The sequence below is a fragment of the Mirounga angustirostris genome, unplaced genomic scaffold (assembly GCF_029215605.1).
Source record: "Mirounga angustirostris isolate CCGP_5_RB_7025 unplaced genomic scaffold, mMirAng1.0.hap1 SCAF_10, whole genome shotgun sequence".
NCBI lineage: Eukaryota > Metazoa > Chordata > Mammalia > Carnivora > Phocidae > Mirounga > Mirounga angustirostris.
In genome coordinates, this window is record NW_026991718.1 from 52,084,749 (window position 1) to 52,109,604 (window position 24,856).

Below are 24,856 nucleotides of genomic sequence, written 5' to 3' on the forward strand. Positions count from 1 at the left end.
CAGCACCAATTCAAGCTGAACAAATGTAGATTCCAGCAATATGTAAGTAATGTGCATCGAGAGATATTTTTTAAAATTTTTCATAGCAGGCTTATTTGTAATAGCCAATAACTGGAAACAATTTACATGTCCATCAATATGGAATGGATAAATAAATGGTGGAAGGGCAACACAATGGAAAGAGAAAGCACAAATTACAACTCAACAATATGAATGTCTTTCTCAAATAAAACATTGAGTAATGGAAACTAGGCATAAAACAGCACGTAATATACGATTTTATTACGGACAGTTCAAAAGTCGGTAAAATTCATCTATGCTCTTATAAAGATTTTATTTATTCATTTGAGAGAGAGAATGAGTGAGCAAGTGAGAGAGCATGAGTGGCAGAGGGAGAGGGAGAAGTAGACTCCCCACTGAGCAGGGAGCCCAATGTGGGGCTCAATCCCAGGACCCTGGGATCATGACCTGAGCCAAAGGCAGACGCTTAACCGACTGAGCCACCTGGGTGTCCCTCATCTATGTTCTTAGAAGTCAAGGTAATGGTTACCTCTGGAGTGACTAGAAGGCCTTCTAGGGTTCTGGTAGTCTGTTACTTGATCTGGGTGCTGATTACATGGGTGTGTTCATTTTAATGCAAATTAATTGAGCTGTGCACTTTTCTTCATGTATGTTATGCTTCCGTAAGAAGTCAACAATAAAGAAATCGTCTTTTAGTAGAAGTCACTGCATTTCTCTAGCATAGTAATAAAGGCAAGCTTAGTGCAGGCTGACAAATGAGTTCAACTCCTGGGCTGAAGAATGCTCTGATTAGTTCTTCAGGAAAAAGTATTTTCAAAACAAAGCAATGGTCTCACTGAATGATTTTGATCATTTTCTCAGCGACAGCCTGACAACTGCAAAGTAAAAGAACTTCACAAGAACCAAACTGTCAAGCAGTGATCAAACATTTTAGAGAACTTTGCGCATTTTTATATTTGGAAGAAAATTATGTTACTAAAATGCTGGGTAAAAGGAACTGATTCTTAAAATGTCATTTCTTTCTTAAAAATAAATGACTGCTTGATTTTACCAGGAAAACACAAAAGCACAAGGCTGTGAGTAATTATGAGTTGTATTTAGCCTCTTACAGTGTGCATTATCCTCAAGGCCACACAGACTCCCTGCTCAACCCACTGTTTGTACTCCTCTGGGCCTTGAACCTTCTTCAGGTCATTGGGATTGACTTGAAAGCAGACAAGAGAACTTACCATCGTGATGGAAAGGTTCTGTGTCCTAAATGGGGTGTGGTTACACTGGTGTGTATGTTTATTACAACCCACTAAACTGTACACTTAAAAATTGTACTTTCAAATGTAACATAAATTATGCCCCAACTAAAAAAGAAGAATGTTAAAAATCATTAATGGCTATTGGTTGCCTGGAATTAGAATTTATTTAACCAATACCCCATTATGTCTTTTTAAAAGATTTTATTTATTTATATGAAAGAGAGAGAGAGCACGAGCTGAGGGAGGGGCAGAGGAAGAGGGAGAGAGACAAGCAGACTCCCCACTGAGCTCGGAGCCCAACTTGCTCACAGTGGGTAGATCCCAGGATCCTGAGATCATGACCTGAGCCGAAGTCAGACACTTAACAAACCGTGCCACCCAGGCGCCCCCCCCCCCATTATGTTATTAATAAGGCGTTCTAGAAGTACTAGTTCTCAGGGAGCTAAATTCTCTGTAGCTTGACCTGTGTCTCCCGAATTTAAGCATCTGCAGATTGAAACAGAATCAGATGAACAAGAGAAGAATTAGCTCTGTATGAGCTTGATGAGTGCTATAAAACTGTTGCTCAATTTAATACAATTGCATGACGGGATGATAACATATTTCCAAATCACACACTAAGAAAGCTGGGATCAAACTAAAGTCCTTTCTACACAGGCAGCCCTGCATCCGCGCTTTCTGCTTCCCCAGTTTAGTCCTCCAGAGAGTCCACTTCCAGTAGCTGGGGGAGGTTGCCATCTAGTGGCAGGACAGGCAGTCATAGGGCCAAAAGCAGCGTGGGGGGAGTGAGCTTATCTTCGCCTTTTTACAGAACTCTGAAGGTCTCCTGGCTGAAGAGAATCAAATAGGTAAAATCTTTTAAAAATAAAAAAAAGATTAAAAAAATAAAAAGATACTTGGGACCTGAATTTCAGTTTTCTTTTCAACAGTCACTGTCAATTTTAGCTTTCTTTTTTTTTTTTTTTTAAGATTTTATTTATTTATTTGACAGAGAGAGACAGCGAGAGAGGGAACACAAGCAGGGGGAGTGGGAGAGGGAGAAGCAGGCTTCCTGCCGAGCAGGGGGCCCGATGCGGGGCTCGATCCCAGGACCCTGGGACCATGACCCGAGCCGAAGGCAGCTGCCCAACCGACTGAGCCACCCAGGTGTCCCCAAAAACAAAATCCTTAACAAGTTCACCCACCCTGTAGAGTCTGGCTCTTACATTCTCAACTCCCATCCTGATAGGCACTAGGCAGTTAAATGGGTGAGCTGGTGGGGAGTGAGATGAAATAGCACTGACGCTGAGCTGCATTGGTGGGCACTGTGGGGCGTGGGGCACGCGTGCCACTTCTAAAGTGGGCAGCCAGTCCTTGGTTTGTTGTCCTGGGGGCATGCAGACCCAGTGTGGCCGGAGCTTCCAACTTCCTGGAGAAGCAGAAATTTGGATATTTTGTGTGAATTTTACATATTTTTAATAGACTTTGCTTTCTTAAAAGACTGATTTATCTACTTTAGAGAGAGCGAGAGAGAGCACGGGTGAGGGGGGAGGGGCAGAGGGAGAGACAGAATCCTCAAGGTGACTCCCTGCTGGGTGTGGAGCCTGGCGTAGGGCTCCATTTCACCAACCTGAGATCAGGATCTGAGCCAAGACTGAGTTTGACACTTAACCTACGGAGCCCCCCAGGCGCCCCAATAGACTACTTTTTAGAGCAGTTTTAGGCTCAGAGCAAAATTGAGAGGAAGGTATAGAGATTTCTCATTTACTTCCTGTCCTCACTCATGCACAGCTTCCCCTACCATCACCATCCCCTACTAGAGTGGTGTACTTGTTACAGTTGATAAGCCTACATGCACATAGCAATATCACCCAGAGTCCATAGTTTACATGCGGGTTCCCTCTGGGTGTTGTATGTTAGAAGGGTTTGGACAAATGGGTAATGACATGTATCCACTATTGTTGTATCATACAGAATAGGTTCACTGCCCTAAAATCCTCTGCGCAACTGATTTAAACTTAAAAACCAGTTGGGCCAAAATGAGTGCGAATCTGAGAAAACGGAACAGGACGGACACAACCCGCAGGCACAGGGCCCTCAGCTCTCTCCCTGCATGCTTCTCCTGCCTTGGTCCATGGCCCTCTGTTCTCCAGCCCTGCTGGACTTCTGGTACGTCTACTGCAGTGGTTCTCGACACTGGCTGCATCTGAGAATGACCGGGGAGCTGGAAGGAAAAAAAGTGATATTTGGGTCCCACCTCTTGATATTTATCTTTAAGGCTCCCCAGGCGATTCTCATGTACGGCAGGATTGACAACATGTAATTGCCAAGCAGACTTCCTGCCTCCAGCTTTGCTGTACTCTGCTTAATTTTTCACACTGCAGCAAGAAGAATCTTTTTCAAACGTAAATCTGATCAAGTCACTTCTCTGCTCAAAACCCTCCCAGGGCTGCTCCTTGACATCAGGATAAATTACTTTGCATGATCGGGAGGTCCTTTAGGATCTGACCGCTGCTGAGCCTTCCAGCCTCGTCTCCTCCCATCACCTGTGCTCCTCCCCGCTATGAATGCACTTTATTTCAGTTATGTTAAACCTCTGAAGTTCCATGATGTACACTTTCACCCATGAGCCTTTGAACATGTGCAAATGGAGGAGCCTGTATGAGGGTGGTTACCCAGGCACTGCTGGAGTGAGGGAGGGTGAGAGGATCTGACGTGGTGTAGGGAGGAGGCCAACACTAGTGCCATCCTCAAAAAGATGGAAAGCTTCTTGAAGGCAGAGATTACAATTAGTACTGCTATTTTCCCTCTCTCCAATCCTCTAGGGCCAAGCCTTGAGTATATGAAGCAAATTCTGAATTGAAGTGAGTATAATTGCATTACATTTTCAGAAAGTATTCTCCAAGCTGGTTGGTTATTTGGGGAGGAGGCTCATTCTTTTTTTTTTTTTTTTTTTTTAGTGTTCCATGATTCATTGTTTGTGCATAACACCCAGTGCTCCATGCAGAACGTGCCCTCTTTAATACCCATCACCAGGCTAACCCATCCCCCCACCCTCCTCCCCTCTAGAACCCTCAGTTTGTTTTTCAGAGTCCATCGTCTCTCATGGTTAGTCTCCCCCTCCAATCTCCCCCCTTCATTCTTCCCCTCCTCCTGTCTTCTTCTTTTTTTTTTTTCTTAACATATATTGCAGTATTTGTTTCAGAGGTACAGATCTGTGATTCAACAGTCTTGCACAATTCACAGCGCTCACCATAGCACATACCCTCCCCAGTGTCTATCACCCAGCCACCCCATCCCTCCCACCCCACCCCCCACTCCAGCAACCCTCAGTTTGTTTCCTGACATTAAGAATTCCCCATATCAGTGAGGTCATATGATACATGTCTTTCTCTGATTGACATATTTCGCTCAGCATAACACCCTCCAGTTCCATCCACGTCGTTGCAAATGGCAAGATCTCATTCCTTTTGATGGGTGCATAATGTTCCATTGTATATATATACCACATCTTCTTTATCCATTCATCTGTTGATGGACATCTTGGCTCTTTCCACAGTTTGGCTATTGTGGACATTGCTGCTATAAACATCGGGGTGCACGTACCCCTTCGGATCCCTACATTTGTATCTTTGGGGTAAATACCCAGTAGTGAGGAGGCTCATTCTCAACCAGAATGAGAGTCCGAGTACAACACTAGCCATAACAATCCATTTATTCATTCAATGACACTAATATTTATTGGTCATTTATTGCCAATTGGTTAAGACTGGAAAATCCATCAGTGATTGAAAACTGTGTACAGGGGTGGGATATCAGAAAACTTTCCTAAAGAGATAATGCCTGATTTGAGTCCTGAGGGACAAGCAGAAGCCACTCAATGCTCTTGCTCTCTTGCTCTCTTTCTCTGTGTGTGTGTGTGTTGGATAGGCCTGGCGAAAAAGAGGGAATTTCAGGCAAAGAGGGTAGCAGATCTAAAGCTTTATAGTTAAAAGAAGGTGTAGCGGGTTCTAGAAAGTGAAAGTAATAATTCTACAAGTCTGAACCTGAATGATTCCAGGACCCCTTTCCAGGGCTCTCATGTTCTGGCTTAGCATCTCAAGTATGGGTTTAACATAGCTGAAATAGCATCTAATTGAGAAAGTTAAATATAATTTAGTTTCTGGTTGGTGAATTACATCCCCCAAGAGTCTCTTAAGAGACTGTAGGAAAGAGAAGAAGGAAGGGTGAAATGGTAACAGTCAGAGGATTGGGGTGACATTTATATTCCGATTTATGTCCCAACAGTCACGTCTCTTGGGAACTCTTAACCATCAGGGAGGACCTTTGCCCCACAGTTCACACTTGATTCCAGCAAATGTAGAGTCCTTGCTTCTGTTACGTAGATGGGAAGCAAGTTCTTCTGGGGTCACACAGCAGAAGCCTGACATTTGGAGAATGTGATTGATGAGCTCTGTCCTCCCACAGAGGAGCCCCATGGTGAGAAAGGACTTCAGAAGCCAAATAACCAAGGGACTTTCCAAACCAAACATCTGCAGTGAAATGCAGAACCTGCTGAGCTATGACTGACGTAGCCAGCTAGAGACACAGCCCTGTGGTTCCCATGAGAGCTTACCCCCAGCCAGATTTTCCACCATTAAAACAGCTCCTTTTAATTCCAGCTTTCTTCCTAGATGAGTCTACTAAAACATCCTAGAGGGAAGGGATAGATGGTGTAAGTTTCCTGATTGCCTGTCACCTGGTAGAAAGCCAAGCCCCAGGGGCATCTGCTGTAGAGTTGTAGGCAGATTCAGAGTTTACACATCACCTAAAATGAGTAGGTTGAATGAGGTACCAAGTCCAGGGCATTATGAGGACAGGGGCTTTGGAAGGAGGGCCTCACAGGGAAGAAGATATTCCAAAGAAGAGAAAAGCATGGGTGGAGGAGGTCCTTAAAGGCATCTAACCTACTTTACAATTTTCTCTAGGACTGACCAATACCTCAGAGTCATAATTAAATCAATTGTCTTTGTCCCTTCTCTTTTCTCCTCTTATCACTCTCTGGAAAAACAACAAAAACAACAACAACATTAATTGCAATTAGATCCTTTATATAATCAATGAATAGTTTATAGTTCTTTGAGAATGCCTCAATTCTCTAAAACCATTAGTAATTACGAAGGTTGAGCAGAAGGCTGGGCTCACTCACTAGTAAAGCAATAAGTCTTGGATACTAGCTGAGAAAAGACATGACCGATTTCAATTTCTGCTGGGGTCTTCACAGGTCCCTTCTTATTTAGATCTCCTATAGGCATGAAATGGATATTATTTTCTGTTTTCAAAATTACCAGCATTCATAGCCTTTTGATGTTACCTTTGCATGGTAGAGATCAGGGATTGTAAGTCCAAATGCTTGGACCTACTCTGATCTGGATGTTGCACCTTACTTTATTAAAACTTAGTAAATAAAATAAATAAAACAGTGTAAAATATCATTAGGTGAAAACAGAAGTGAGTGCTGCCATCCACCAAAAGATATGTACACTTTCATTTGCGAAGCCCAAAACTAGAAAAATGTAATGTCCATCAAAAGTAAATTGTGGGGTACCTAGGTGGCTCAGTCGGTTAAGCGTCTGACTCTTGATTTAGGCTCAGGTCATGATTTCAGGGTCGTGGGATCGAGCCCCGCATGGGGCTCTGTGCTCAGTGTGGAGTCTGCTTGTCCCTCTCCCTCTGCACCTCCCCCTGCTCACTCTCTCTCTCTCTCAAATGAATAATTAAATAAAACATTTTTTAAAGTAAATTGTGAGAGTCCCACAATAAGAAAGAAGAGGGGAAAGAGATAAGAAAAAAAAAAAAAAAAAAAAAAGGAAAAAGAAAAAAAAAAAAAAAGAAAGAAGAGGGAACGACTGTACAGTCCAGCAGCATGGATGAATCTCACAGACAGTGTTGAATGAAAGACGTCAGACACAAACGTGTCTAGACCCATATATGAAGTTCAAAATCAGGCAAAAGTAATCTATGATGATACAAGTCAGGATGTTATACTTGGTGGATCTGGGTATTCAGTGCTTATACTTGGTGGGATCTGCTGAGGGGCACAAAGGAGCTTCTGGAGTGTTGGAAATATTCTCTATCAAGGTAATGGTTACCCAGGTGTATACATGTGTAAAAATTCACCTTGCTGTGCACCTAAGATGTGCTCACTCTACTGTCTACAAGTTATATCTAAAAAACAAAAACAAAAAAATCTGTGTAAGAAGCATCTGCCTCTCCTCCGATCTTATAGGATTCAGAACAGGTATGGAAATAAACCAAAAAATGTAGTGAGATGATCCCTGAGAGAAGGGTAAATAGACACCATGGGTGGAAGATATGTTGATGTTAATTTATGGGTAGAATGGGTAGTCTTGGCGGTTTATGGGAGCACAAATCAGGCCCACCAGCCATTGGCAGTACACTGAAATTCACCCTGATTTTTCTTTCATCAATAAATTGCTTAGACCGTCTGCACTGTTATTTTTTTTATTTTAAAGTTTCTTAAATTAAAGAATGACATGTGTACAGTAAAAGGAATAAATTATACATTTGATAAATATATATATAAGGTCATGGATTATCATCAAGTGAATATATCCAAATAACCATCTACCATCCAAGCCAAGAAAAAGAATATTACCTTTATCCCAAAGATTTCCTGTGTCCATTTCTTTGTTTTTGCTGTGGTGGTGGTGGTGATGGGGGTGGTTCTTTTCTGCTAACAGTTCATTGATTTTTAAGTAAATTTATACTGTTGTGTAGCCATCACCATAATCCACTTTTAGAACACTTCTAGCATCCCCAAAAGTTCCCTCTTGTCCATATGGTCGGTTCCTACTCTTGCCATCAGCCTCAGGCAACCACTGATATGCTTTCTGTCTCTGGTTCTGCCTTTTCTAGAAATTTCATATAAACGGAATCATGCAATACGTTGTCTTCTTTCCTTAGCATGATATTTTTGAAGTTCATGCATTTGTTGCATGCATCAGTAATTTCTTCTTTTTATTGCTAAGATATATATTATTGTATAGATAAACCACACTGTTTATTCATCAGTTGATGGACATTTGGGTTGTTTCCAATTTGAGGCTATTATGAATAATGCTGCTGTGAATATTTGTGAGGCAGTGTTTCTTTGGGAATGTATTTTCATTTCTCTTGGATACATACATAGAAATGGAATTGTTAGGTTATATTTATATTTAACTTAAGAAACCGCCAAACTTTTCCCAAGTAACTTTAATTTTACAATCTCCAGGAATGTCTGAGAGTTCCAATTGCTGTATAATCTCACCAATGCTTATTTTCAGTCTTTTTGCTTATAGGCATCCTAGTGAGTCTGTAGATCTCTGTCTTATTAACTTTCATTTCCCTAGTGATTAATGATGTGAAGATTTCTGCATATGCTTATTAGCCATTTGAATATCTTCTCTGATGAAATGTCTACTCAAGTCTTTGCCTATTTTTTTTCCCCTGGGATTTACAGTTTATTAGAAAATGCAAATATCAGTCAAATAATCCCCAATAGACATACCTTAAAAACAGTTTTCTGAAGTAAAGAACAGTTCTGTAAGCATGTATATACCACAGGAAATGTGATCAGTATTGGGGGTCAGAAACTGAAGTCTGGGGCATATAACTAGTTTACTCCCAGGGGTCTTTTGCCTATTTTTTTTACTAGATTGTTTGTTTTACTGTCATTATGTTGTAGGAATTCTTTGTGTGTTCTGGGTATTAGTCCTTTATCAGATATGTGATTTGCAAATATTTTATCCCAATCTACCTTGTATTTGCATTTTCTTAGTGATGTCTTTTGAAGTGCAAAAATCTTAATGTTTTATTTATTTATTTTTAAAGATTTTATTTATTTAGAGAGACAGAGAAAGAAAGCAGGAGTGGGGAGAGGTACAGAGGGAGAAAGAGAGAATCTCAAGCAGACTCTGTGCTGAGTGTGGAGCCCGACTCAGGGCTTGATTCCACAACCCTGGGATCATGACCTCAGCCAAAATCAAGAGTCGGACACTCAACCAACTGAGCCACCCAGACGCCCTCCAGATTTAAACTTTTTAAACTGATAAGTAATTCACATGCCATAAAATTCACCTTTTTAAAGTGTACAATTAAATGGAGTTTTGGGGGTTGTTTTTTAGAGAGGCAGGAGGGGGGGAGGGGCAGAGGGAGAGGGAGAGAAAGAATTTTAGTCAGGCTCCACGCGGGGCTTGATCTCACAACCTTGAGATCATGACCTGAGCCAAAATCAAGAGTCAGACTCTTAACCGACTGAGCCACCCAGATGCCCCTAAATGGCTTTTAGTATAGCCACAAGGTCATGTAACCACTGCCACTATCTAATTCCAGAACATTTTCATCATCCCAAAAGAAAACCCCTTACCCATTAGCACTCACCCCCCATTCCTTCTTTTTCCCACCCCTTGAACCACTAATTTATATTCTGTCTCCATGGATTTGCTTATTCTAGACATTTCATATAAATGAAGTATTATAATATGTGGCCTTCTGTTTCTGCCTTCTTTTGTTTAGCATATTGTTTTCAAGGGTCACCCATTTTGTAGTATATATCAATACTTCATTCCTTTTTATGGCTGAATAATACTCCATTATATGGATATGTCACATTTTATTTATCCATTCCTCAGATAATTGACATTGGGGTTGTTTCCACTTTTTGGCTAATGTGAATGCTGCTGTGAACATTTATGTGCAAGTTTTTGTATGGATAGATGTTTTCAATTCTCTTGGGTATATATATACCTAGGAGTGGAATGCTAGGTCATGTTTTAACTCTCTGTTTAACTTTTTGAGGAACTGCCAAATTGTTTTCCACAGCAGCTGCAACATTTTATAGTCCTAACAGCAAGGTGCAAAGCTTCCAATTTCTCCACATCTAAGCCAACATTTGTTATTTTCCACTTTTTTTATTCTAGCCATGTGTGTGTGGGGGGAGTATCTTAAGTGATTTTGATTTGCATTTTCTTAAAAAGTAATGATGTTGAGTTCACCAGCCATTTGTCTAATCTCCTCTGGAGAAATATCTATTCAAGTCCTTTTCCCGTTTAAAAATTAGGTTGTCTTTTTACTAGGATTGCAAATATCTTCTATGTTCTAAATGAGCTAGTAACACACTGGTATATGCAGTTATTAAAACTCACTGAACTGTACATTTAAAACTTGTGTCTTTTAAGTGTAATGTAAATTATGCCATCATACCAAGGGCCCTACAAAAGGAAATAAGTTATACTGCATAGTTAGAATTTTATGTACCACTTCAACTTAAAGAGTGTTCTGGGGAGAAAAGCCGATTAGCTTGGGTAACAGGCCTGGCGTCAGTGGAATAAAGCAATGTGGCTTCAGGGGCCTTGAAGAAAAACTAAGTTTTGAGTCAGATGCGTGGAATAAAAGAGAAAACAGCTGTAAGAGGAAAGATGCAGCACCTGGCGATTCCAGGAAAATAGAAGAAGCAGGCATCAGGTATTTTTTGGTTCAACTCAGAAGCAAGGTCCCCTGACTCAGAAAATAATTTTGGCTGATGCTCTGTACACTGAGGCCTCTGTTGCCCGTTTTATGATGCAGGGATAAAGATCAAAAGCCTCTGCCTGTGTCGGTGAACCGGGCCTGCCAGAGCGGACGGCACGATGGGCTTCGTGAACGTGGGATGAAAGGCGCTGTGGAAGCACAAAGGCGCGCTGATGGGCGTCTCCCAAGCGCGAGCCTCGAGGGCGTGGCCCGGCAGAGAAGGCAACTTCACCAAACGGATGGAAGTGTTTCTTGTTTGTTTTTACGATTTTAGTTATTTATTTATTTGAGAGAGAGAGAGAGAAAGAGAGAGCACGAGCTGGGGAGGGGCATAGGGAGAAGCAGCCTCCCCGCTGAGCAGGGAGCCCCATGCGGGGCTCCATCCCAGGACCTCAGGACCATGACCTGAGCTGATGACAGATGCTTAACCGACTGAGCCACCCAGGCGCCCCATGGATGGAACTTTTTAATGGGCATGTTCATATTCACATGAATGTGGGAATACTCATTTTGTGGCTGCCTCTATGCCCTCAGGGCTTCCGCACCTGCTACCAGCCGGCCTCCCAAACTAATAGAGGCCCCTACTCCGTGGCCTCTACCACATGACACTGCTTTATCGCCTAGGAAGCACGTACCTGGTTTCTTTATTTGTTTATTATCTGTTTTGTCTTTGCCAGAGTGTAATCCTGGGGGAGCAGAGATTTGACCGTATTATTCTTGGTACACTGCCTGGCCAGTAGTAGGTATGCAGTAAATGGTTGAATTAATGATTCAAAAAATGTTTCTTTAAATCTCCACTCAGGGGGCGCCTGGGTGGCTCAGTCGGTTAAGCTTCTGCCTTTGGCTCAGGTCATGATCTCGGGCTCCTGGGAGCAGCTCCCTGCTCAGTGGGGAGTCTGCTTCTCCCTCTCCCTCCTCCCCTGCTGGTGTTCTCTCTCTCTCTCTCAAATAAATAAATAAAATCTTTTTTTTTTTTTAAGATTTTATTTATTTGACAGAGAGAGACACAGCGAGAGAGGGAACACAAGCAGGGGGAATGGGAGAAGGAGAAGCAGACTCCCCGCCGAGCAGGGAGCCCGATGCGGGGGCTCGATCCCAGGACCCCGAGTTCATGACCTGAGCTGAAGGCAGACGCTTAACGACTGAGCCACCCAGGCACCCCAATAAATAAAATCTTAAAAAAAAAAATCTCCACCCAGGCACCTCTTTTAATATATCAACTGGAGAATTTCACTTAAATGTCTCGGACACTTCAACCTTGAAATGACCAAAATGCAATTATTTTTGTCCCTGTTCTCCCCTCCAGCCAATGGCTAAGCCAAGAACTTGGGAGCCATTTTCCACCTGGATCTCTCACCTGGATTCCTGCAGCAGCATCCTGTTGAAACTGCCTCCTGTTGTGTTCTCTCAGATTCATCTCCTGAGTGACCTGCTGAAACCCAAGTTTGATCATGTCACACCACTGCTTCCAACTCTTGGGCAGCTCCTCACTGACCTCATATAAAGGCCAAATTATCTTAGTAGGGCACTCAGGCCTTTGCTGATGTGGCTCTTGCCCACCTCTCTAGCCATCCCACATGTCTCAGCTCTAGCTACACTGAGCTGCTTGCAGTTCCGAGTGTAGCTGCTATTACACTCCTCAACCTCTGCAGCTCTTCTACTCCTGTCTTCCTGGTGAATCCCCTTCTTTCCTGTGTCACTTCATCTATGAAATTTTTTTTGACCAGTATTATATTTCTCAGGACTCTTGATTTTGAGGAACAGAAACCCAACACAAACTAGCTTCTGTTAAAAGGGGCTGTATTAACTCATATAAGGAAGGACTGGATGCAGGCAGCCTCAGGAATGGCTGGATCCAGACACTCAAATGATACTGTTATCGCTCTCTCTGTCTCTGTCTACACACACACAGAGACACACACAGGCGCGCAAACACACACACACAGGGATTTTGGCTTCTTCTTATGAGTTGATTTCATTCTCTCTTGTTAAGGGAAAATGTGGTCAAGGGAGTTCCAGGCTTACATACACTTTGGTCACCCCAGGGGAGAATGAGGTCTTCTTTCCCCTGGTTTCAGCTTATAACAATTATAGGAGAATCTAAGATTAGCTTGGCTGTAAACATGTACCCAGCCATTGACCCATGGCTGGAGGGAAAAAGTTATGATTGGCCAGGCCTTGGACTGTTCCTCTTAACCTGGGGAGGAAGAATGTGTACTCCTTTTGTTGGGGAACCCTTCTCCAATAAAAGAGAGTACTGTTATCAGGAAAAGAGAGTAGACCACTGATGTCTACTACAACCACCATCTCATCCCTCCCTCCCACTCCTTTTGTGTTCCCATTGCCCTCTGCGCAGAGGCAGAGGGACCAGTGGGGGACAAAACAAGTTTTTGAGTCAGACATAGATTCAATTTTTGGCTTTATGATGACTATGTGACCTTGAGAAAGTTTTAAGCCTCGTTGTGCCTTTATTTTCTCATCTATACAATATTTTAGGATAGCTGTGGGGATTAAAGACAACATAGGTAAAGTATCTGGTACAAGATGGTACCAATATTAATAATACTCATAACAGTCAATTATCTGATCTGCCTATTTCTTCCTTCTAGACCATGAATTACTTTAGGCAGGGCCTTATTTTAGGTACAGTAAAACTCAGTTACAATAGCAGAGCTCAGAGACTGGTGTATCCGTTTGCTAGGGCTGTTATAACCAGTACCACAGACTATGTGGCTTGAACAACAGAAATTTATTTTTTACAGTTCTGAAGGCTAAAAGTCTGAGATCAAGACGTCAACAGGGTGGGTTTCATCTGAAGACTTTCTCCTTGGCTTGTAGACGGCTGCCTCCTCTCTGTCTTCACATGGTCTTCCCTCTGTGTGTCTCTGTGTCCTAACTACCTTGTCTTGTAAGGACACCTGTCATAGTGAATTAGAGCCCACCCTAATGACCTCATTTTAACTTAGTCACCCCTTTAAAGACCCTATCTCCAAATACAGTCACTTTCTGAGGTACTGGAGGTCAGGACTTAAACATGTGAATTATGGGGGGGACACAATTCAGCCCATTACAATTCATTTCTGTCCAAAACTTTAGTGAAAAGTCATGCAGGATAAGGCAAATTTTGAGGATAAGGGAGTCATTTAGTGCTGTCTTTCTCAATATTGGCTTTATAATAATGGTTAATTGCATTTATATAGTCTTTTTTTTTTTTTGACTCTCCAAAGCACCTTCATGTCTCTTAACTTAATTCTTAATTTTACTGTGTTATCCCAGAGGGCCCTGAATTAGATTTCAGGAACAGAATTAGGAAGGATCCAAAGACACAGGGTTAATAAAAAATGGTCAGCAGGGGGCGCTGCGAACAAGCCCAGGGAAATCCAAGGGCTATAGTTCTGAACCTAGACCTGGAGCAGGCACAGCATCCTACCAACTGACTCAGGCCCCTCTGCACATGAGTGCCTGGCTATTGGTTGGGCCCAGGCTGAACCATGGTTGCCCTCCCAGGGCATCTCATCACAAATTATGTCCCAGTTCTGGGATCTGGCCCAGTGTAAACACTCTCCCATGCATATGAGCTAAGTGGACAACACAGGAAGTTCAGTGGGAGCCCAGCCAGCCTTTCAACCCTGCCTGAGTCCCAGGAGATAAACTACTAATATTCGATAAGGCCTGTGCCCACAGGGGTGGCAGTGGGCCCAGCAGTGGACACACTATGGACAGCAGGCTGGCTCTGGAGAAGGCTCGAGTGTTGTGAGAGGTCTCCGCCACATGCCCCTACTTTAGCCCCAGGGTCCGGTCTTCTTATGCTTCCTCCTGCTTTGATGGTCAAGAGTAGGGGCTTATATTCTACAGACTTGTTTATATCTGAAGTCCTGTGGTGGGTGCCTTAGGTTCTCACAGCATCCTCCCTTCCCCCTGGAAACAGAATACTCCCCTCCTTTAGAGAAAGTCAATTCCCCAGTCTATGGGATTTGAGGGGGGCTGCCAATCACAACGTTCTCACATATCCAGCCTGACCTCAGCCCAGGTCAGAAACATGCTCAGAATCTAGGCCCAGATGTCACCCACCAGGCACTGCTTTCACTGGGACCTATTTGGGACAAAGATGAGGACTGAAGACTGCCTATACCCCATTCTGTAGTGGAAGACAGAGCAGTGGAAAGTAAAAGTTCTCTGAAGTGTGATCCTGTTCACTCTATATTAAAATTTCCCTTTCTCTTATTCAAGGCAAGCAGCCAGGCCTTTGTGTTCCTTCATCAGGTGAAGTCTGTGCTGTAGGGTAGAAAGCAAAAGCTGCTGAAACTCTTTTAATTTGTTTTGGAGGGGGAGGGGTTGTGTGTGTGTGTGTGTGAGAGAGAGAGAGAGAGAGAGAGAGAGAAAGGCTGAACTCCTCAAAGTCCTAAACCCCTTAAAGAGTTAGTTGCTTCAGGAGGCGAGGGGACACACGTGATGCCTTCAGGGAAGGAGTGGAAACAATGGAAGGTTAGATACCAGGGCTCCACCCTTGTCCCAAAGCTGGTTGCTAAACATTTACCCGCAAACCACCGCAAGTAAGAGTGACCTTTTCCCAATCTCCTTCAGGTAAATGGCTCCTATCTTGGGGAGAATGAAAGAAGGGGCAGGAGAGAGCACAAGCAGTGCTTCCCTCCTAAAAAGCAGACTGGAAAGTTCTTCATGGAAACAAATGAAATGGAAATAGGGGGTGTCCTCCTACTGTCCTTCCTTCCTCTTTTTTTTTCTTTTTACCTCATATATACTGGAAATGTCAGAAAAGAATAGGAGGCCACATAGTATGGCAGTTGAGAGCACAGAATTTGGGTTCATAACCCAGCTTGCACACTCTCTAACTGTGTGGTATTGTGTAAAGTGGAGTAAAGTTGTAATGAGAAGTATCACGATAAGTTTTTGGAGCAGAAGCCAGGCCGCTCTCCTCTTCACTTCTCTCAAGAGAATCTTGAAGGGCCCCAAAGAGTCCTGCCCTCACTTTCTCTGAGCTACTGTATTGAATGGTGGTAGTGGTCTATAGAAATATAGATAGATCTAGGTGATATCCTGATAAGGTGCAGAACTCAGGCCTCAACAGCCTAAGAAGCTCTCTTGTCCACCTCGTCCAGGCACATCTAAAAACAAAATGCCTGGGGTGCCTGTATAGTTCAGTCAGTTAAGCATCTGACTTTTGATTTCAACTCAGGTCACGATCTCAGGGTCATGAGATTGAGCTCAGCTCTGCGTCATGCTCCTTGCTGGGCGTGGAGCCTGCTTAAGATTCTCTCTCTCCACTCCCTCTGCCCCTCCCCTTCCCCCTCAAAAAAAAAAAAAAAAAAAGGACCTTTACAAAATGCCAAACTGGAGATCTGCTGCTAACATCTGTCTTTTGGTTCTTCTTTATGAGGGAGTCAGTAGATCCCATGGCTTTTCTGAATTTCAACTTCCTCATTCATAGGATGGAAATAAAAATACAGCTTCATTGCCTTTTATGGATACAGATTAAAAGGCACAGAACGTTTTAACCATTGCAAATTTGTTAACATTTTTCTAGAGTTTCCCAGATGGATTCAATTAGGATCATGATGGTATGGTTGCCTCCCCTAGTCTGAAAGAGAAATGCCACCATTAACTTTTAATTATTCACAAATACAAAGGAAAAGTCCTTGGCCCAGGCCCTAATGGGACTATTAAAGCTATTTTCCTACTCAGAGTTTTAAAAGCTGGGAAGTTGGTTTACATAACCTGGTACTTTTTTTCTATTGCTCTTCTCCATAGAATGTGAAGGACCAAGAGTGAACCCTCCCTACTAATGCATGTTAGGCAGGTGCCAAACTTCTTTACCTTCTTGTTTTCTTGGTTTACTTTTTCCTCCTACTGTTCTCATCTGGTTGTACTGTTGGGGTGTGTGTGCATATGTACACACACATGTATGTGTGTATAGGAATGCATGTGTATGGTCTGGAGGGAGATAGACTTTGGAAGCACAGAATGGTAACACACGGTGTGTAACACCCCCCCACCAACACACACACCTGACACACACACTCCAGAAAAAGGAAAGACCCAATAGAATAAAGAATAAAGAAATGAAAATAAATTGAGACAAAAATAGCAACACAAAAAAGCCCACGTACAAGAACCAAGTCTTTCCTTTTCTCAATTTCATGCTCTCTTTTTTCCTTTTTTACTGAATTCAGATTTTTTTTCCATTCTCATTTCTATAGGTTTCTTTTCTCTCTCTGTGCCCTTATTAACTCAACCTCATTAACACTTCCAAAATCAGAAGTCATTATCCTGACACCACCCACTGCACTCAAGTTCTACTTCTCTCTCTGAATTCCTCCAACTGTTCTCAGGTTCCACTTCAGGTCAGCTGCCTAAAAAAAAGCCACTCAGACTCATTCCTTATTTTTAAAATCTGCTTTATCAAGATATAATTTACATATGACAAAACCTCACCCATTTTAAGTGTATGGTTTAATGCATTTTTAACAAATGTATGCAGTCATATAACCACCACTATAATCAAGATATAAAATAGTTCATCACTCCAGAAAGTTTTCTTTCTATCACCATAGTTTTGCCTTTCCTAGAATGTCATATAAATGGAATTAAATGGTAGGTAGTTTTTTGTGTCTGGCTTCTTTTCTCAGCACACTGCTTTGGAGGTTTGTCTATGTTGTTGCATGTATTGGTAGCTCATTCATTTTTATCTGCACTGTACAGAAACATCACAATTGTTTGTTTATCCATTCATCTGTTGATGGACATCTGCGCTGTTTTCAGTTTGGGGTTATTATGAATTCAGTGCTATGAATATTCACATATAGGTCTTTGTGTGGACATATATTTTCACTTCTCTTGGGAAGTTTCATTGCTAGGAAGAGAATTGTTGAGTTGGATGGTTAAGTGTAGTTTAACCTTATAAAACATGAATAAACTGTTTTCCAAAGAGGGTGCATCATTTTCAGTCTCCCAGCAGCAATATATGCAACTTTCAGTTGCTCCATATCACTGTCAACACTTTGTACTGTCAGTTTTTAAAATTTTAGCCATTTTTATGGATGTGTAGTATTACCTCATTGTCCTTTTAATTTCTATTTCCCAGATGACTAATATTGTTGAACATACTTTCAGAATGTGCTTATTTGCCTTAAGTATAATTTCTTTGGTGAATTGCCCACATTCCTTGCCCATTTAAACATTGGGTTGTTTGTTTTCTTATATTGATTTTGTAAGAATGCTTTACATATTCTGGATATAAGACCTTTATCAGATACATATTTTGCCTATAGAAATAGCCTGAAATTCAAAGAGTCATGAACAAGGTTTTCCTATTAATGTTATTTACAATTATGATGAAATTGGAAACAAGCTACAATCTAATAAAAGGGAAACTGTCCACTTCCTTATGATTCAAAGGGATATTTTACAGTCACTTAATATTAAACATTTAAAGATTTGGAAACCTACTTTTGATATAATTCTAAGTAGAAAATAAAATTATGTATAATATCAGCCATGTATTAAAAAAGCCTGGAAGTATATGCTGAAATAGTAAGAATGATAATATCTAAGAGGTAAGATTATGGCTGGGGTTTAAATTTCTATACTTTTCTATATTTTTTCTTTTTTTTTTTTAAAGATTTTATTTATTTATTTGACAGAGACACAGAGAGAGAGGGAACACAAGCAGGGGGAATGGGAGAGGAAGAAGCAGGCTTCCCGCCAAGCAGGGAGCCCGATGCGGGGCTCGATCCCAGGACTGTGGGATCATGACCTGAGCAGAAGGCAGACGCTTAAGGACTGAGCCACCCAGGCACCCCTCTTTTTTTTTTTTTTTAAAGATTTGTGTTTATTTGTCAGAGAGAGAGAGAGAGCAAGTAGGGGGAGTGGCAGCCAGAGAGAGAAGCAGGCTCCCCACTGAGCAAGGAGTCCGATGCGGGACTCAATGCCAGGACCCTGGGATCATGACCTGAGCTGAATGCAGGCACTTCACTGACTGAGCCACCCAGGTGTCCGCTTTTCAATATTTTTCAAGATTTATACAGTAGGCATGTCTTAGTTAAAAAAGGAAAAGCATCTCATAAAAAAAGTACATGGTTAAAGTAGTGGTTGATGCTTCCTTTACAAGTCCACCTGAACTTTGGCATGATTTGTGATACCATTAGTAACCAAGTGAGTTCATTAATTCCTTAACAGACCATCCAAAAGCTTTGAACTATAATTCCAGCTCTGTCCTTGAACTCCAGGCAGTTTTTCTTCCTGTCTAAAATGGGATTCAGAACTGTGAAGTACCTAGCAAGGCTGCCATGACGCTTTCTGAGAAACTGCTCCCCAAGTATGTGCTCTAAGATATGCAAAAGCTCTTGAGCTTGTGTTCAATGACTTGGGAAGACCTTGAGAAGTCAGACATGACTTTAATACTTAGAAGAGAGAATATCTGTTTTTCACTCAACAGAGAATGAGGCCAGAGACACGGATTCAGAGAGCTGGAGGGAAAGCAGTGTGTGCAAAGAGAAAAGGCTTGGGTTGAAGAAGATATTGGAACTGAGAAGAGGACAGATGGGAGGGAAAGAGGAAATGGAGGAAAGAAGGGAGAATGGAAGCAAACAGGTCTCTGGACTGAGAAAGGTCAGACTTTGAATCAGAACTTTGTAGATAAATTCTGCACCTGTGAAGTCTTAGCCTACAAATAATTTGTAAACTTTTACTCATTTTTATTTCTAGTTCTGAAGTTATTTGTTATCTTATGAAGACTGGAAAGAAAGTACATTTACTCCTGGGTTTATTGAGAGGAAGGAACTCAGAGGTCCCTATAGGGATTAGTCTCAGAAGAAGGCAATTTCCTGAGGTAAAATATCTGGAGAAGGTCAGTGATTCAGCTGATAGCAGAGATATTTTTGAATCTGGTCAATTACTTTACCTAAGGCAGGCACAGTATATATGTTGGCTGATGAGTCATCTGTGAAACCAAGATGTAGCATTCAAATGATTACTCAGAAGAGCCAGTAGAGGTTTTTTGTTTTGTTTTGTTTTTTAATTTGTTAGCCAACAAAATCCAACCAAGATTTTTTTCTTTGAAGCTTGATAAAATGGAAATGCAAAGGGCCAAGAATAACCCACACAATGGTAAAGAAGAACAAAGTGGGAGGACTTCCTCTACTGGATATTTACATGGGCTATAAATAATTTTGGCATAAGGATGGACATATTGACCAGTGGAATAGAATATAAATCTGGAAAGAGATCCATGTGTATATGGATATTTTATTTATGACCAAAAAAAGGCTCTGCAAAGCAGTAAAGAAAACTTTTTCAACACATGGTGCTGGGACAATTAGATAACTATGAGGGGAAACATGACCCTTACCTTACACCATACATAAAAATTCATTCTAGATATATCATAGACAAAAATGTAAAAGGCAAAATAAAGCTTATAGAGGGCAATATAAAACAAAAGCTTCATGACTTCAAATAGGGAAAGATTACTTAATAAGTACTAGCCATAAAGAAAAAGATTGATATATTTGAATACATTTTACATTAAAATGTAAAACCCCATTAAAGTAAGGAAAGATTTTTAAAAATTATTTATAATTTATTTTTTTATTTTATTTTTAAGATTTTATTTATTTATTTGACAGAGAGAGAGAGAGAGCACAAGCAGGGGGAGCAGCAGACAGAGGGAGAGGGAGAAGCAGACTCCCCACTGAGCAAGGAGCCCCATGCAGGACTCAATCCCAGGACCCTGGGATCATGACCCAAGCTGAAGGCAGACACTTAATGACTGAGCCACCCAGGCACCCCAGATTTTTTAAATAGGACACAAAAGAACTAATCATAAAGAAAAAGATGGATAAATTTGACATTTATTTAACATTTAAATTTAATATTAGTATTAAGAACTTCTATTCATTAAAAGATAAGGATCATGGAGAAGATACTTGCAACACCTATCACCTACAAAGAGCTCAAGTATGGAATACATAAAGAAATTCTACAAACCAGGGCGCCTGGGTGGCTCAGTTGGTTAAGCGACTGCCTTCGGCTCAGGTCATGATCCTGGAGTCCTGGGATCGAGTCCCGCATCGGGCTCCCTGCTGAGCAGGGGGTCTGCTTCTCCCTCTGACCCTCCTCCCTCTCTGTCTCTCTGTCTCTCATTCTCTCTCAAATAAATAAATAAAAAATAAAATCTTTAAAAAAAGAAATTCTACAAACCAATAAGAAAATGACAGCCAACCCAAAAGAAAAATGGGCAAAAGACTTGAACAGATACTTTTGGGGGGGAAAATGGATATCCAATGGAAAATAGACATATGAAAAGATACTTAATCACTAGTAATCTGGGCAATGCAAATAAAAACCATAACCAGACACCATTATATACCCACCAGAATGGCTAAAATTAAAAGACCAACCCTACCAAGTGTTGGTGAGGATGTGGGGAGAAATACGTTCATATGCTACTAGAGGAGTGCAGATTAGTATGACACTTTAGAAAATTCTTAATAGTATCTAATAAAATTGAAGTTATATATAACTTATGTAACTTATAAAGAACAATACCATTTATAGGAAATATACCTAACAAAAATACGTATACATATTGTCTACAAGACATACACAAGAATGATCATAGCAGCTCTATTTGTAATCCTCTCAAACTGGAAACTGCCTCAAAGTCCTTCAACAGCAAAATGAATATAGAAATAGTGGTATATTCATACAATATAATGCTATTAAGCAAAGTAAAAGAAAAACATGAGCTACACATAATAACCTGTGTGAATCTTGAAAACATATTGTTGAAAAAAGAGGCCAGATCCACAGGAATATATATGGCATAATTCCATTTTATATAAAGTTAAATACAGGCAAAAAATTACTATTTAGGGTTCCATGCTTAGGAGATAAAACTATAAAGAAAAGCAAGAAAATAGTTATCACAGAAGTTAAGGTAATAATTATCTTTGAAAAGAAAAGAAGTAGTGATTAGGAGCAATGACTTTGGGGATTTCTGAAGTGTTGGCAATTCTGTAACTCTTGACCTGGGTGTTGCTTTGTGAAATGTCATCAAATTGTTTTGTAAACTTTGTAATACTGTGTATCCTGGGATCGAGCCCCCTGTAGGGCTCCCTGCTCAGCAGGGAGCCTGCTTCTCCCTCCCCCACTCCCCCTGCTTGTGTTCCCTCTCTCGCCTGTGTCTCTCTCTGTCAAATAAATAAATAAAAAATCTTAAAAAAAAAATACTGTGTATCAGACAGGCCCAAGAAGATATAGAAAAATCGAGTAAGCCAATAACCATAGAAGATGGTAGCCCAAGATCTCCTTCCTAAGAGGAACCAGATCCTGTGACTCTATGCTTAGATGCTAACAGAAGTTTGAGGAACAGATATTTCCAGTTTTATACAACTGTTCCTGTGCTAGCATAATCTTATAACAGAACTAAATAAGAAAAGCAAAAGAAATTAAAAACACAAGTTAAACTCACTTATAAAAATATTCCAGCATTCTAATAAAGTACAGTTAGTTGACCCTTGACCAACATAGGTTTGAGCTGCATGGGTCCACTTTTACAGGAACTGTTTTCAATAAATATACCTACAGTACTGTAAATATATTTTCTCTTCCTTTTGATTTTCTTTTTAAAGATTTTATTTATTTATTTGACAGAGAGAGATAGTGAGAGCAGGAACACAAGCAGGGGGAGTGGGAGAGGGAGAAGCAGGCTCCCACCGAGCAGGGAGCCCGATGCGGGGCTCGATCCTAGAACCCTGGGATCATGACCTGAGCCGAAGGCAGATGCTTAACAACTGAGCCACCCGGGCGCCCCTATTTTCTCTTCCTTTTGATTTTCTTAATCACATTTTATTTTCTCTACCTTACTTTATTGAAGGAATACAACATATAATACATACAACATTCACAATATGTGTTTAAATAGACTGTTTATGTCATCAGCGAGGTTTCCAGTTAACAGTAAGTTATATTAGTAATTAGTTAAGTGTTTTGGGAGTCAAAAATTATATGCAGATTTTCCACTGCACAGGGGTTGGCAACCTTCATTCCCTCGTTCAAGGGTCAACTGTACTAGTAAGTCAAATCTTGCAATTCATTAACAGAATAATAATTATGCTCACACAAGATTTATCCCAGGAATGAAAAGATGTTTCAACACCAGAATATCTAGAATGCAATCCACTGGAAAGGCAAAATAAAAGAGGAAGATGATATGATCACTCCCCCAGTAGATGACACAGAAGTATACATCCATACCACACATAAATGGGGTATTATTTCCATTTATGAGATTTACTCAGCCATGAAAAAGAATGATGTATTGATACATGGAACCTTGAAAATATTATGCTAAGTGAAAGAAGCCATACACAAAAGGCCACAAATTGTATGATTCTATTTATATGAAATTTCCAGAATAGGCAGATCCATTGAAACATAATTTTTCTACATCAGCTATAATGAAAAACATACCTCAAGCAAGTGTCATGTCAGAAATGCAAGTATGGTTCATTATAGGGATTTGTTTTAATATGCCATGATATTAATAGATCAAAGGAGAAAAAAATACAATCATCTCAGGATGAAATGCCACTTAGCAAAATCGAACATCCATTCCCGATTAAACAAACAAACTGAAATTAAAACAAAACCCAGAACATCTTAGTATCCTAGGAATAGATTTTTTTTTTTGCCATCATAAAAATCTGGCATCATACTTTAATTCCATTAAAGGAAGAAGATATCATAGTTTAATAATGTTCTGAAAATCCTAACCAGTATAATTAAGTAAGGAAAGAATTTAAGAGGTGAAGTACCTCTTTTTTTTTTTTAAACAGAGCGCAAGAGAGTGGGAGGGAGAGAGAGCATCTTAAGCAGGCTCCAGCTCAGCAGGGAGCCTGATGTGTGGCTCATGACCCTGAGATCATGACCTGAGCTGAAACCAAGAGTCAGTTGCTTAACCAACTGAGCCACCCAGGTGCCCTGAGGTAAAGTACCACTTAAGGTAAGAAAGATTTATTATTTGAAATGATATCAAAGAATAACTAGAGGGGCACCTGGCTGGCTCAGTCAGTAGGCCATTCGACCCTTGATGTCAGGGTTGTGAGTTCAAGCCCCAGGTTGGGCATGGAGCCTAAAAAAAAAAAAAAAAAAAAAAAGAATAACTAGAAACCTGAAAAGAATAGACCAAGGAAATACTAGAAAGCTGTGGGAAATTGCAAGAATGGTTACACTATTTTGCAGCTCTTCTCAGAGGTGGAGTTTATTTCTCCATACTTTGCATCTGAGTTGGACCACTAACTTAGGATAATGGAACATTAGGAAACGTGATGCAAACAGAAACTTGCAAAGTACTTCTGCAATGGAACTGGCCCTCTTTTTTAACCATTTTAAGAAATTTGAAACCACTACTCTTTTTTTTAAAATTTAAATTCAATTAGCCAACATATAGTTATACATCATTAATTTCAGATGTAGAGTTCGGTAGTTCATCGGTTGCATAGAACACCCAGTGCTCATCACATCACATGCCCTCCTTAATGCTCATCACCCAGTTACCCCATCCCCCTACGCACCTCCCCTCCAGCAACCCTCAGTTTGTTTCCTATAGTTAAGAGTCTGTCATGGTTTGTCTCCCTCCCTGATTTCTTTCCATTCCGTTTTCCCTCCCTTCCCCTATGATCCTCTGCGCTGTTTCTTATATTCCACATACGAGTGAAACCATATGATAATTGTCTTTCTCTGCTTGACTTATTTCACTCAGGATAATACCCTCCAGTTCCATCATGTCAATGTAAATGATAAGTATTCATCCTTTCTGATGGCTGAGTAATATTCCAGTGTGTGTGTGTGTGTGTATCTCACATCTTCTTTATCCATTCATCTGTCGATGGACATCTCTGCTCTTTTCCGTAGTTTGACTATTGTGGACGTTGCTGCTATAAACATTGGGGTGTATGTGCCTCTTTGGAGCATTTTTACCTTTGGCAAAACCACTACTCTTGAATTGAGCCCACATTAGCCTGCTGGATGGTGAG

The 24,856-nt window shown here is 40.9% G+C and overlaps 1 long non-coding RNA gene across 6 annotated transcripts in view; it reads right to left on the reverse strand.

Moving 5' to 3' along the window:
• Positions 1-1,544: 1,544 nt before the first annotated feature.
• LOC123851210 (uncharacterized) overlaps positions 1,545-24,856 on the reverse strand; it is a 71,023-nt gene continuing 47,711 nt past the window's right edge. The window contains exons 4-5 of one of the 6 annotated variants that reach the window (XR_010405646.1): positions 12,160-12,231; positions 1,545-2,679 (exon numbers count right to left, since the gene is read on the reverse strand). This is a non-coding gene — a long non-coding RNA (uncharacterized LOC123851210). The other 5 variants (XR_010405647.1, XR_010405645.1, XR_010405648.1 and 2 more) reach the window with 5 other exon arrangements.